Below are 14,947 nucleotides of genomic sequence, written 5' to 3' on the forward strand. Positions count from 1 at the left end.
CACACTATCATTTTGCATTATTGACACAATGTTTTCCTAATGAATGTTGTTCAGTTGCTTTGACACAATGTATTTTGTTTAAAGCGCTATATAAATAAAGGTGACTTGACTTGACATCAGAGGATCAACCATAAGGGTGAGCATATGCGCTGTTCATATGGTACATGTCTCAGCCAGGATTTTAATAATGCCTAAAACATACAGAGCAGTTTGACCAATAACATGCAGGTATTGTACATAATCGACCAATCGTCTGGCTGCGTGTGAGAAGTTGAGCTCTAGAGGGAACGATCAAAGCAATGCAAATATGTGCACGTGTTTGTTTGTTCGATTGACTTGAAGCATCGCTGCGCACAAATCCAAAAAAAAAAAACAAAGTGCGCCACAATGCTTCAAGTCAAACAAACGAACAAACACATGCAAAATGCAAATCACAGATTAACAGATATAACTAGCAGGTAAATATCTCGTATATCATACAACTATGATGAAATCGAGAGAAGCAGTAACTGTAATGTCAATTAAAATGTGCTTTATCATGAAGTCCATGTTCACGCTGATGTTCACCAGGGCTGCTCTGAATAACTCTAGTGCTTATCAGTGAGCAAGGAGTTTCTCTCAATTCAATAAATTAGAATGTCTTGGAAAAGTTCATTTATTTCAGTAATTCAACTCAAATTGTGAAAAAAAAAAATATATTAAATAAAAAATTCAGTGCACACAGACTGAAGTAGTTTAAGTCTTTTGCTTTGGTAACGTGCAAGCATTTGTGGTTGCCAGATTTCAAGAGCTTAAATTCCCCGTTCAGAGGGTTTCATTTTCTACTGAGTGGTTTAATCTTTCCAACCGGTCATTTTTTGCACTTATTTAGTTACTGAGAGGAAAAGCATGCAGCAGTTCTTACTCATTTATCCAAAGGCAGCTCTCCATAGAGTCAGGGTGTTCACTGCTTGTGTATTTGGAACTTATTTTTACCCATAACTGCAGAATGCAGATGAACTTGACTGAGTTTATCAAGGCCTGTGTGTCTGTGTGGCACAAGACTTTTAATGTCACACATAGGGCACCTGAAATCCTCTTCAGGCCAGAACTGATTGGACGAGATAATTATGGGATGCATGAGAGCATGTTCAGATGCTTCCTGCAGTTAGATATCGACCAGTGGCTCAGTTTTGTGGGGAACGTCCTGCTGGTGAGTTTGAGAGGCTGCTCTGCACTGCTCTCTCTGCTGTGTGACGTGTGTGTGTGTGTGTGTGTGTGTGTGTCCTGCAGGGGGGAACACACTGTTGTGTCAGCAGACCGGGCCATCAGGATGTCTCCGCCAAGTCCCAGGAGTTCTGCCCACAGATCATCTGCAGGAAGTGCTTCTGACCCATGACTGATCTTAACGCACTTTTAACACTTTTAAACAGAGTTTTTCTTTTTATTTCATTTTGTTAGTGCTATAGAGTGCAGAAGATGGTGCCAAGTGTATTGAGTCTTTTAGGGCTCCTCTAGATCCTGTCTGTGTTTTTAATTTCCAAGAGAAGAAATGACCCTTTTAAGCACAAAGCTTTTAACTTTTAAGCTCCTTCACTCTTATACTGGTTGTATCAATCAAGATTATTTGTATCTTTGCCAACTTAATTATAATCTAATCAATCGATCATGTCGAATGTAAATGTATGTGTGTTTAATATATCTATGAGGTATGTATGTGACCTGTTCAGTGTTCTGATGCTCTTCATGAGGCTCACATCTCAGCTATTGCTGGTGTCTGTAATCTCCAGTGGTGGACGAAGTTAAATTTTATATTAGCACATATTTTTTTATAGTCCTAATGATCAAAATACCTGGGATTGTCCCAAAATAACCACTACATGGAGTCGAGATATATTTCTGTTGTTGATATGGATTACGCTGATGAGAGTAATGTTCACTGTGAAGCTTACACTGTGATGTACCTGAGAGAAAACAGACCTGACCATCAGATCTTCACCAGCAAGAAAAAGAGTATTTTAAAGTTTGTTGTTTTACAGAACATCACAGTTATATATGACACGAGAATAAGGCCTGAACTGAGGAAGAACATTTTAAGTGAAATATAATTACATTTTGATAATGATTTTTTTCTTCTCAAACCTTGTCTGTGGTGTAAACACTCGTGACCAAATGCCCCAGAGGACATCACTTCCCACTTTGATAATTACTGTAGTTACTATGTTCTGAACATCACATCCTTTCTTTTCCCCTCAGATGTAATCTATCTAGATGGTTGAATAAAAATATTTGGACTTTATATCTCACCTCAACTTAGCACCAGCAAGCTTGTTAGCTAGACAGTAAGCATCAGCTAACAATATTTACTTATTTTCAGCATGGTTATGCATAAACATTTATGTGTTTATGTGTCTACTCTGATAGTTAAACCAAATAATATAAAAATGTATACTGTTGATGAACAATATAAAAACAGAGACGTCACATAGGGCTAAATGCGTAGCATTTTAATATTGTTAACCTTAAGGTATTACTTTCTCCATTTGTTTTTATGGTATACTGAAAAACAATGATAAGCATATATGTTTTATAGGCTTTTATTAGCAAAAATATATATAATGAGACGGTATTTACAGTGTTGACCCTTGTTGTTCTTAACCTGTGTAGTTCGCTCTGGCATGCTGGATATTAACTTCTGGGTCAAATCCTGACTGATGGCCATCCATTTTTGCCTTATTAGTTCTAACTAAGTTGATCACAATTTGTGGGCTTCTGCTTGTCCACTCACCTTTTGAGGACGGACCACCTGTTCTCTATAGGTTTGAGATCCGGGGAGTTGCCTGGCCATGGATTCAAAATTTCAATGTAATGATCTTCGAGCCACTTCTTTATCACTCTTGGTTTTTGACATGGTGCTCCATCATGCTGCGAAAATGCACAGATCATCACCAAATTGCTCATGGATCGTTGGAAGAAGTTGCTCTTGCAGGACGTTTTTATAGCATTCTTAATTCATGGCAGTGTTTTGTGGCAGAATTATGAGAGAGCCCACTTCCTCTGTTGAAAAGCAAGCCCACACATGGATGGTGTCAGGCTGCTTCACTGTTGGCACAACACAGGACTCATGGTAGTGTTCACCTTTCCTTCTCTGAACACTCGATTTTCCATATGTCCCAAACAGTCGAAAGGGAGCTTCAGAGAAAATAACTTTGCACCAGTCTTCTTCGGTCCAATATTGTACTTCCTGCAGAATTTAAGTCTGTTCTTGAAGTTTTTCTTGGAGAGAAGTGGCTTCTTTTCTGCCCTTCTTGACACCAGGCCATTATCCAAAATTCTTGGCCTTACTGTGTGTGCAGATGTGCTCACATCAACTGGCTGCCATTCCTGAGCAAACTCTGTACTGCTGGAGACATGACTCTGTAGTGGACCCCTCGGGAGGAGACTGTCCTGTTCCATAGCTGACCCCTCTGGAGGAAACCGTCCAGTTCCGTAGCGGACTCCTCAGGAGGAGACAGTCCTGTTCTGTAGCTGACCCCATCGGGAGGAGACTGTCCTGTTCCATAGCGGACCCCTCGGGAGGAAACGGTCCTGTTCCGTAGCTGACCCCTCGGGAGGAGACGGTCCTGTTCCATAGCTGACCACTGGGGAGGAGACTGTCCTGTTCCGTAGCTGACCCCTCGGGAGGAGACTGTCCTGTTCTGTAGCTGACCCCATCTGGAGGAGACTGTCCTGTTCCGTAGCAGACCCCTCGGGAGGAGACGGTCCTGTTCTGTAGCTGACCCCATCGGGAGGAGACTGTCCTGTTCTGTAGCTGACCCCTCGGGAGGAGACGGTCCTGTTCCATAGCTGACCACTGGGGAGGAGACTGTCCTGTTTCGTATCAGACCCCATCGGAAGGAGACTGTCCTGTTCCGTAGCTGACCCCTCGGGAGGAAACGGTCCTGTTCCGTAGCTGACCCCTCGGGAGGAGACGGTCCTGTTCCATAGCTGACCACTGGGGAGGAGACTGTCCTGTTTCGTATCAGACCCCATCGGAAGGAGACTGTCCTGTTCCGTAGCTGACCCTTCGGGAGGAGACGGTCCTGTTCCATAGCTGACCCCTCGGGAGGAGACTGTCCTATTCTGTAGCTGACCCCTCGGGAGGAGACTGTTCTGTTCCGTAGCTGACCCCTCGGGAGGAGACGGTCCTGTTCCGTAGCTGACCCCTCGGGAGGAGACAGTCCTGTTCCGTAGCTGACCCCTCGGGAGGATACTGTCCTGTTCCGTAGCAGACCCCATCGGGAGGAGACTGTCCTGTTCTGTAGCTGACCCCTCGGGAAGAGACGGTCCTGTTCCGTAGCTGACCCCTCGGGAGGAGATGGTCCTGTTCCGTAGCTGACCCCTCGGGAGGAGACTGTCCTGTTCCGTAGCAGACCCCATCGGAAGGAGACTGTCCTGTTCCGTAGCTGACCCCTCGGGAGGAGACGGCCCTGTTCCGTAGCTGACCCCATCGGGAGGAGACTGTCCTGTTCTGTAGCTGACCCCTCGGGAGGAGACGGTCCTGTTCCGTAGCTGACCCCTCGGGAGGAGACGGTCCTGTTCCGTAGCTGACCCCTCGGGAGGAGACTGTCCTGTTCCGTAGCAGACCCCATCGGAAGGAGAATGTCCTGTTCCGTAGCTGACCCCTCGGGAGGAGACGGTCCTGTTCCGTAGCTGACCCCTCGGGAGGAGACTGTCCTGTTCTGTAGCTGACCTCTCGGGAGGAGACTGTCCTGTTCCATAGCTGACCCCATCGTAAGGAAACTGTCCTGTTCCGTTGCTGACCCTATCGGGAGGACATTGTCCTGTTCCGTAGCTGACCCCATTGGGAGGAGACTGTCCTGTTCCGTAGCTGACCCCATCGAGAGGAGACGGTCCTGTTCTGTAGCGGACCCCTCGGGAGAAGACTGTCCTGTTCCGTATCTGATGCCATTGGGAGTAGACTTTCCTGTTCCGTAGCAGACCCCTCAGGAGGAGACTGTCCTGTTCCGTAGCTGACCCCTAGGGAGGAGACGGTCCTGTTCCGTAGCTGACCCCTCGGGAGGAGACTCTCCTGGCACTTGCTGGAGCATCTGTGATGTCCTGAAGATTTCATCACTGCAGTCAATCCTGTCTCTTTTATGTGCAATTTTCTTGGTAGAAATTTCTTGCATGTGAGACCATTTTGATGCAAAGCAATGATGGCTGGACGTGTTTCTTTGGAGTTAATCATTGCTAACAAGAACACATTGACCAGAAACACTTCTTCCCTCCTTTTATAGCAATCAGTCTGCTCTTAAAATCGAATTAGTATGATGGTGATTAACCTGACTAGTACTTATTCACACTTTTACATGTGTTGCAGCTATGATTAACAGTGAAATGTATTTATTTTTTGTAAAAAGGTTCTTTCTTTTGACCAATCAAGCTTTTAGCAATTACACAATAATCTAGAAACAATGCGAATGAACACCACAACAGCTGAAGCAGCAAACATTGCAAAAAACTAAATTAGACTAATAGACTAATTTACTTGAAATTCTGACCAAATGTTTGTTATTAAAGGGATACTCCATCCAAAAATGAAAATGTTGTCATTATTCACACCGCAGGCAGCGTACGCTCTTCTGTGTCAGCCATGTTGGACTGATGCACTGTTTGCTTTCAAACCAGACGCTGGAGGATAGGCATTGTTGAATAAAGTCATTAATTTTGTTTTCTTTGTGTACAAAAAGTATTCGCGATGCTTCATGACGTTACGGTTGAAACACTAATGGCAGATAGACTATTCTGATGATGCTTTTCATACTTTCCTGGACCTCGACAATGGTATTTACTTGGCAGTCTATGGGACAGTCTCAAGCCTCCCTGTTTTCTTCCAAAATATCTTAAATTGTGTTCCGAAGATGAACAAAGCTTTTAAGGGTTTGGAACGTCACGGGAGTAAGTTATTAATGACAACATTTGAGGTGGAGTAACCCTTTAACAAGTCTGTCTACAAATATTAATTAAAATTAATGTATTATCAGACTGTTTTAAATAAATGAATGGAGACTTGTTGTAGAGTTTTTGAAGGAATGATTCAGTCCTAAAACAGATTTCAGCAATTATAGGTGTGTGCTGTACTGTATATACAGTCGTTATTGTATATAAACACAAACAGTCAGTTCCTCTGTCAATTCAATGACATGACATGAGAATAAGGCCTGAAACGAGAAAGAACATTTTAAGTGAAACATACAGTAATTATATTTTGATAATGATTTTTTTCTTCTCAAACCTTGTCTGTGGTGTAAACACTCGTGATCAAATGCCCCCAGAGGGCATCACTTCCCACTTTGATAATTACTGTAGTTACTATGTTCTGAACATCACATCCTTTCTTTTTCCCTCAGATGTAATCTATCTAGATGGTTGCATAAATATATTTGAACGTTATATCTAATAATGACCTCAACTTAGCACCAGCAAGCTTGTTAGCTAGACAGTTAGCATCAGCTAACAATATTTACTTATTTTCAGTATTGTTTAAATAAACATACATATCTGTCTACTCGGCTAGTTAATCCAAACAATATAAAAATGTATACTGTTTGTAAACAATATAAAAACAGACGTCACATAGGGCTAAATGCATAGCATTTTAATAAAACTGTTAACCTTAAGGCAGAGGGGAATTTGAATGTGCATGAGTTATTTTATTTAATCTGTGTTATTTTAATGTTTCATTTATTTACCTAAAACACAGAGACACCGATTGATGTGATTCAAGCATTTCAGTGTGCTCAAATAGATCACTCTTCACAGCAGATGTAGTTCACAAACAACTGACAGTTTTGACTAAATATGATTTTAAGTAATAAATAACAATAAATAATTAAAGTAACTTCCCAGATAGCAAGGTGAGATTGATTCAATGTTGAAATTCCATCAGAAGCATTATTTTGGGTGAGGTTGAAAATTCAGTGCTAAATAACACTGGACCAATGCTTTTCAGTGTTGAAAAGACAGATATTGAATCAATATTGATTTTTGGTCTGTATTTCCCCCACAGTGGAATTTAGACTGTCAATCCCTCATCCAAAACTTTAACGCAAATAAATTTGGTACATTATTTGTGAAATGTAGAGAGCACATGCTCATTAGAGGATGAATCCTGTTAATTTTGTGAACTCATCACCACTAGCACCGAAAAAACAATTCTGCCTGCTGAGTTTGTGGATTAATAAAAAAAAACTGTGACCAGTGAGATGAACCTGTTAGACATTATTATTATGTTTTTAGTAATTAATGGTTTCATTTATTGTTTTTGGCTTGCTAGAGGAGCACATTCAGCCAGAGTCTGATAATGATGCTCCATTGAATGTCACAGAATCCTTCTAATTCTTGTGGTCATCCAGTTATATGATCAACTGAAATATTTTTAAATTATTATTTACAGCATTTATAATTTATATATTCATCATAATAATATTTTTTATTAAGTTATATATAATTTATGTAAATGTAATGAATTACCTAAAGAATGCATGTTAATACCAAGAATTCAGGTTCCCTCTTGAGATTTCACGAGAGATAACTGAATTATTTCTCTGTAAAGGGAGCTCCTTTCTGCCAACCTTTCCTGAAGTCCTATTGGCTCATGACAGTCTGGCCAATTGGCACAAAGTATGCAATCGCATGCAAATACAGACAAGCTTGAGAGGCAGTATAAAATGCAGTGCACGCAACAATTACATCTGAATCTTCTACTTCACCAGCTGAATTCACTGTGGCAACAATGTGTAAAATCTGCGCGGGACCAATAGAGCCGCCATATCAACCTGATTACGGTGTCACCTGCCTGGGCCTGCCCGAGGCGGTGCAGTCCAACTGTGGGCATTGTCTGGATCCACCGCAGTGTGGCTCAAGGCCTACCAGCGTGCCGCATGTGGGTCCTCCTCCTCCTCCCATTGACGGATCCTCTTGCTGCTCAGCCATCCCCAGCGGTCGCCCCATTCCCCGGTCTCCCAACCCGAGGACTGCTTTCGCCCTCCTTCCAACATCGCAGAGTGTGTGTCCTTTAGCCAGGAGGAGAGGGATGACATGATGTCCATCTTGTCCTCTGATAGGGAGGATTGGGACAGCATGGGACCCCTAGACCTCAAGGGCTTTCCAGGAGTTGGAGCTTACTTGGAGTCCTCCCATGGAGGCTTTTAGGAGTAAGCTTGACTCTTGGTATTTCAGGTCCACCCGGAAAGCTGACTCGAGGGTGTCAGCCCCCTTCTTTCCTGACGTGGTTATAAAAACATGGTCTGCACCCAATCAGCGCACGTCCACTCTGCCACACAGGCCATGTTTTCCATATGGATGGGGCGGGGGCCCACGGGTATGTGTGCTCTACCCCCGTCGAGGACTTTGCGCTGATGGTGACAAAGCGAGCGGCCCAGGCTGTGGGTAAGGCCATGGGGTTTGTGGTCGTCCTTCAGAGGCACCTTTGGTTAAACCTGGCTTACCTCAAGGATCAATCCTGATGGTCTGAAGAGAGGAGGAGAGTGTGCCCCTGCTCCCAAGTGCCACAAGTTCATGTTTTCAAATGTTTGTGTGTTGGATGTTCATTCAATAAAAATGCATACATTCTCACAAAAAGAGTTCAATCCTCCTCACTCAGCAGTTTAGCCTTAAGCTTGACAGAAAGTACACCTCATTTTTCACGTCTTCTTCAATACTTTTTTGGGAAAAAAGGCCAGGGAAGCCGACACAAGGCCGGCGGCACTTCAGACAGGACTAGAGGAAGAAGTGATAGTCTTCCATATTCTTGCTCAAACCGTCTATCCACAGAATTTTTTATGTTAATCAGCATAAGACGATCATAAACCAAGACAGCAGTTGTGTCCAGGAGCAGAAATGAGACAAACAGAATAAAATAAAATAACATAAAAACAGTTACCAGATGGCAAGCCATACACCGGCACCATCTTGAAAGGATAAAAAAGTATGTCACAAAAGTAATTAAAACCAATGTTTGGTTGACCAATGGCTGTTTTTCAACTTCCATTTTTGCCTTTTCGTAGGCCCATCAGAGGGATATTTCCCAGGTTTGCTTGCATTAGGTAAGAATACATTCATGCAAATTGTCATTTTTACCTTGTTTTTTAAATCTCGGTCAGAGTATGGTGGGTTTTCATTTTTAAGACATTGTTTATTGTAAAATGACTGTAATACTGGCTGAACAAGGTTCCACAGTTAAAGACCTCTGGAGAGGGCTAAAGAGGTCTGGGGTTTCATGAGACGGCAGCTACCAATCTCTACTCATCACCTTCCACTCCCTCTAAAGGATTTGACTGAGTTAGAAGAATCAAAGAGGATTCTTCAATGTGAAGATGCCAGGCGTGTGATGGTAATAAGAATAATAAAATAAAATATATTTTTTATTTGTTTTTTTATTTAATTATTTTGAGTAAAGAAAGTTTTTCATTTAACATGCATGTACCAGGTGAATGTTGTTTTAAATGTTTTTAAGCAGGAAAACTACATTCCCAAGACATTTATTTGTAACCTGTAACATGTTTTGTGCACATATGTCCCTAACACTCTTTTAGGTTGGCCGTGTTGCTGTGGTGGGAGGAGCATCAGTTGAGGCACATGGGATGCTGGGCTGTAGTCTAACCAATGAGCCTTCTCTCAGATGAACTGGGCAGCAGGAGACTGAAAGGTGAGCCTGAACAAAAAAAAACTCATTTAGAGGCACCAGGTGTGCATGTTTGGTTAGTCCACATGGGTCCTTTGATCCTAAATCCTAAAATGGGAACAGAGCGAGGCCGGAGGAGTTAATGAGAATGAGCGACACCTGCTCCACTCACCGGTCTCGAGTCCCACGGAGGAGCTCCTGAAGGAGAAAGGGAGGAGGACGACAGTGAAGGACAAGAGAGGACATGGGTTTTATTTTGTGTTTTGATTTTGTTTGTGCGTGACAGTCGTCCACCTCCTTCTTCCCATGACTTTGAACATTGTTACATTGTTACAGTTAGCAGCTGATGGTAACCATTGACTTCCATAGTAGGGAACATATCTTCACATATCATCTTCTGTGTTCAACAGAAGAAAGAATCTCATACAGATTTGGAACATTTGTGTATTGAGTATATACTCCATATCGAGTTTGTATGATATATTGATATATAACTTATAAACTATGTAGGATGAGCCATTTAAATCATTAAACACTAGGCTAATATTACAAGCATCTGAAAAATAGAGGACACAGAATGAGCTGCTGTGTGGAAAGAGCATAATACATTGTCCCAAACATGAAACATGCTTTATATTGTGTTTCAAAATAATATGAATAGTATTGTGTTTTTTGAAAAATACAGACTGTAAAATGCACTGTTGTGTTCCCAGATGTATTGTAAACCAACTCCACATGCCGAGGTGCAATAGGGCTCGAACGAGAAGAAGCAGAGTTGGGAGAAAGAAAAATTATGTTAAAATCGCGAAAATTTTAACGGTTTGGATCCATATGTTCCCAACAAAGAGTGGAGTACCAATGACGACTTGCTGCTGCACTTTTGCATTATAGATATCTTCGGCTATCTTGTTTGTTTTGTGAGCGCCTACACTTCAGAATACTTCTGAAGCTACAAGTCATTGAAGTCTCATGTACAGTTCACAAATGGATGGTTTCAGGAGCTGCAGATCATAACGCCGGCAAACAGTACACAGTAACCCGGACAAAGGAAACTGCGCTCCGCCTAGCTGCTAGTTTAGTAACTGTTAATGCTAACAACCGTTTACATGTACATTTAACTATGTATTTCAAAAGTGTAGTTACTTGCTCTCAACCCTCCCGTTTTTTCCGGGGTTCTTAGGTATTTGAGCGCTTTTCCCGCTGTCTTCCCGTTTTAGTATTTTCCTGTAAAATATCCCGTTAACTTAGCCCTTCCATCTGACCTGTCAAGTCTCTGTGTTGTTGTCCTGTTGCTACCCCCTTGCCCTTCCAGCAAAACAGTTGTTTTGCTAACTTGAAAGCAACCTTGGCATGTTGGGCTTTTTAAGATAGCGTGGTTGTTACGAGAGCACGATTTCACGCCGATCTGTAAGTAAAGTCATGTCAGACCTAGCTTTACAACTCGCTTAGTTACTGAATTTTTGCTGTCAGCAGAGGGATAGCAACAGAAAGATGAATGTTAAACATATGCGTATTTTAGATGAGTAACCAGGGTAATTTCCCTTTTTTTTCAATGTTGACTTCGCATATATGCGTTTTGAGTCATTTTCTCCTGAACATCTTGGGGTCATTGCCTTGTGCTGGAAAGCCCAGAGTCCATCAGACCATCCGTTTAATTCAATTCAATTCAGTTTAATGAGGAGTAAGGACATCCTTTTTGAATCAGAAAAAGTAGTTTCCAGTCCTGAACAGCAAACTGTGATAATGTGTCAGTGTGTTGTACTTTGGTGTTTCCATTTGCATTTACTTCCAGTTTTCAGATGCAGTTTGTGTTGGTTGGTTATAAATCGTCAGTTCTCTTGGCATTTGCCTTAATTCAAAATTAATTACGCAAAGACTGTGGTACTAAATGTCTGTGTGTGCCTCTTACCACGTAATCATCCTGAAGAAAAAAGTTAATGTTGAATTCTGTAGTATGGTAACAGATCAGGTCCTAGGCCCTTAGTGGAGTTTGGCCATTTGGACATCAGTAAGTTACGTACTTCACTGTATATTGAGCAGGTAGCCCCTACAGCTCTGACATCATCAGCACATATGGCCCGTCTGGGTGTATTGTGACAACCTCGCCCAGACTTTAATTAGAAGCATAAGTTGTAATGATAGTGTGTAGCTCAGGGTTCAATTTAAGTCCAGCTGTTTCTAGATGCTGAAGTGCTGCGTTCAAGTTCTTGTCATGTTCTTCAATGGTCTTTCCTGAGACAATGACAACATCCTTTAAGTATGGTCGACATCAGTCTCTGAAAAAAACTTGGCCCTGATGCCAGTCCATGAGGTACTCGCCTATAGAAGCCTTCAAGCGTGATAAATGAAGTGAGGCTATCCTCATGCAGTAGGACTTATGATAGGCGCTCTGAAGATCTAGCGTTGAAAAGACAGTTGATCCCCACAGCACTGCAAACATTTCTTCCATGTAAGTGGGAAAGTGTCCACTACTATGGCCTTATTTGGATCAAATCAACACAAAGTTGTTTCTTTCCATCTTTTTTTTTTTTTTTGTGACCACAACTGGTAAGACCCATTCTGATGATTCAATAGGTTCGATCCCATCCTGCTGAATGAGTCGCTGTAATTCCTGTGACACAGTGTTACTGACTGCTAATGGAAGGCGGCGCAGTTTCTGCTGTACTGGTTTCACATCGGCACAAACTTTGACTAAGAGTGTAAATCCTTGTGCGCAGCCCAGTTTCTCAGGATCTGTACTAATGTCAGCTGAATTTATCGTGCGGCATGATGATGTAATAATATGGCCATCTAACAGAGCTTACTAAGTTCACTTTCGCTTTAACAAGGGTAGAATTAAGAAAATACTGATTACACATTGACATTGGAATAATTGATACTGCTGAGCCCGTATCCAGCATCAACTCCACGTTTTGTGTTGTTTCACATACACTAATCTGAACAGTACACATTATCTTGCTTGAGTCGCCACAAAGGCTTTCTACCGTAAGCACAGTCACTTCAGGAATTGAAATCTCACTTAGGGTTTTTGTGTCCACAGCACACTTTGGTGAAATGTCCTTTTTTCTTAACAGCTTTTTTCAAAGTAAGATCCAGCTCTAGGAGTAAATGTTCCTGTATGCGATTTGAATTAGGTTTTTCCACAAGTTGATCCCGGATCATTTCCTCCTCCATGACTCCTTTAGCACCAGAACATATCGATCCGTAGTTTCACCAGGCCATTGTCCTCGCTGCCGAAATCTGTACCGTTCAGCTACCACATTCACTTTTGACTCGAAGAATGTTCGAATAGCTTGAATGCCATGTTGTATTTATCATCTGCAACCGTGAGCATGTAAAATAGTCTCTGGCCTTCTGATCCAAGATAGCTCTTCGTCCATGGCCAAAACATAATTCTTGAAAACATGAATCCAAGCCTTAAATGCCATCAATGGCTCACCCACATTTTGTAGAAATGGTGTAGGCTGACTTAAATTCCACAGCATCCTCGTCGCCAATATCTTATATCTTTGTAATAATGCAAACAACACAGAAATAGCTTTTCAACATGCTTTTACTCGGACTAACTCATCTTCACTCTACAGGTACATTCATATGCATTTCAGATCTACTAGTGCCACCCACAGGACAAGTGGTGACACCACACTTTTGTCTTCAGATATTAAAGAGTTAGTTCACTGAAAAATGAAAATTATGTCATTAATAACTCACCCTCATGTTGTTCTAAACCCATGAGACCTCCGTTCATCTTTGGAACAGTTTAAGATATTTTAGATTTAGTCCGAGAGCTCTCAGTTCCTCCATTGAAGCTGTGTGTACGGTCTACTGTCCATGTCCAGAAAGGTAAGAAAAACATCATCAAAGTAGTCCTTGTGACATCATATTTTGAAGCATCGAAAATACATTTTGGTCCAAAAATAACACAAACTACGACTTTATTCAGCATTGTCTTCTCTTCTGTGTCTGTTGTGAGAGAGTTCAAAACAAAGCAGTTTGTGATATCTGGTTCGCGAATGAATCATTCGATGTAACCGGATCTTTTTGAACCAGTTCACCGAATCGAACTGAATCGTTTTAAACGGTTCGCGTCTCCAATACGCATTAATCCACAAATGACTTAAGCTGTTAACTTTTTTAATGTGGCTGACACTCCCTAACCGGATATCACAAACTGCTGTGTTTTGAAGAGAAGACAATGCTGCACGCTTGGTAAACAAACTACAGCTAGTCCAAAATGCAGCAGCAAGAGTTCTTACTAGAACCAGGAAGTATGACCATATTAGCCCGGTCCTGTCCACACTGCACTGGCTCCCTATCAAACATCGTATAGATTTTAAAATATTGCTTATTACTTATAAAGCCCTGAATGGTTTAGCACCTCAGTATTTGAATGAGCTCCTTTTACATTATACTCCTCTACGTCCGCTACGTTCTCAAAACTCAGGCAATTTGATAATACCTAGAATATCAAAATCAACTGCGGGCGGCAGATCCTTTTCCTATTTGGCGCCTAAACTCTGGAATAACCTACCTAACATTGTTCGGGAGGCAGACACACTCTTGCAGTTTAAATCTAGATTAAAGACCCATCTCTTTAACCTGGCATACACATAACATACTAATATGCTTTTAATATCCAAATCCGTTAAAGGATTTTTAGGCTGCATTAATTAGGTAAACTGGAACCGGAACACTTCACATAACACCGTACTTTCTACATCATTAGAAGAATGGCATCTACGCTAATATTTGTCTGTTTCTCTCTTGTTCCGAGGTCACCGTAGCCACCAGATCCAGTCTGTGTCCAGATCAGAGGGTCACTGCAGTCACCCGGATCCAGTACGTATCCAGACCAGATGGTGGATCAGCACCTAGAAAGGACCTCTACTGACCTGAAAGACAGCGGAGACCAGGACAACTAGAGCCCCAGATACAGATCCCCTGTAAAGACCTTGTCTCAGAGGAGCACCAGGACAAGACCACAGGAAACAGATGATTCTTCTGCACAATCTGACTTTGCTGCAGCCTGGAATTGAACTACTGGTTTCGTCTGGTCAGAGGAGAACTGGCCCCCCAACTGAGCCTGGTTTCTCCCAAGGTTTTTTTCTCCATTCTGTCACCGATGGAGTTTCGGTTCCTTGCCGCTGTCGCCTCTGGCTTGCTTAGTTGGGGTCACTTCATCTACAGCGATATCGTTGACTTGATTGCAAATTAAAACAGACACTATTTCAACTGAACAGAGATGACATCACTGAATTCAATGATGAACTGCCTTTAACTATCATTTTGCATTATTGAGAC

The sequence above is a fragment of the Carassius auratus genome, chromosome 45 (assembly GCF_003368295.1).
Source record: "Carassius auratus strain Wakin chromosome 45, ASM336829v1, whole genome shotgun sequence".
Taxonomy (NCBI): domain Eukaryota; kingdom Metazoa; phylum Chordata; class Actinopteri; order Cypriniformes; family Cyprinidae; genus Carassius; species Carassius auratus.